Genomic DNA, 1030 nt, shown 5'->3' with positions numbered 1-1030 from the left:
AGTTCAAGTATATTTCTCACGCTTACATTGATCACAAATCATTTCTGAAAGTTTCTACATTTAAATGAAGCAATGGGCCAGTTCTAAAAAATCATCTATTAAGCCTATCAAATATAGAACCAAATTCAGGTTTCTCAATAAAAAAAAAAAAATAAGGGAGCATGGGAGATGGCTCAGTAGAATAAGTGCTTGCCTGGAAAGTGCAAGGACCAGAGTTCAAACCCTGGTTCCAAACAACAACAACAACAAAAAAAATACCCTACATTTTAACTTATCAATTTATAAAATTAAGTTTTACATGAATTTTATATTGCTTAAGTTACCCTGATTTTTTATTCATCTGTAATGTTTAATCTAGTTTTATTTTATTTTATTTTATTTTTTATTTTTTATTTATTTGACAGAGAGAGAGAGAGAGAGAGAGGTGTGTGTGTGTGTGTCCAGCTCAGCCCACCAGGGGGCGGGGCTGGCTGGCATGTGGTGCTGGGGGATTGAACCGCGGTCCCTGATGCTTTGTCAAGCTTGTTCTAAGTAGGTGCCTTAGACCACTGAGCCATCTCTCCAGCCCCTAATCTAGTTTTATACTATGTGGTTCTACCACATATGATGGAAGAATTATGTAATAATTCAGTAATTAATGAACTGACTTTAATTCAAATGAATACTATTCATTTCTATATTTTCTGTGTATATAAATGTTACCTGAATTTAGAATGTAGGGTGATGGTATTTTGCAATTTCAACTTGTATCCTCCATCATATTAAACTGGCTTGAGAGGACTTTGTAAAGTATGACGATATTATAACACTTTTAGTTTGAGTGACTGAACAAGAAAAATAGATATTTTGAATTACAAAGGACACATTTTAAGAGCAACATATAATTGCAGATATTTTCAGAAAATTTTCAAAATCATTCTATATAAAAAACTACTCTTTATAGAGTTCAGAAGTCAGCTGGGTATAGTGGCACAAGCCTGTAATCCCAGCACTTGGGAGACAAAAATACATAAATAAATAAATAAATAAA

This window comes from Octodon degus, unplaced genomic scaffold (genome assembly GCF_000260255.1).
Source record: "Octodon degus isolate 3935 unplaced genomic scaffold, OctDeg1.0 scaffold00041, whole genome shotgun sequence".
NCBI classification, from domain to species: domain Eukaryota; kingdom Metazoa; phylum Chordata; class Mammalia; order Rodentia; family Octodontidae; genus Octodon; species Octodon degus.
The sequence above is the reverse complement of the archived record's forward strand: the minus strand, read 5'-3'. Positions refer to the sequence as shown.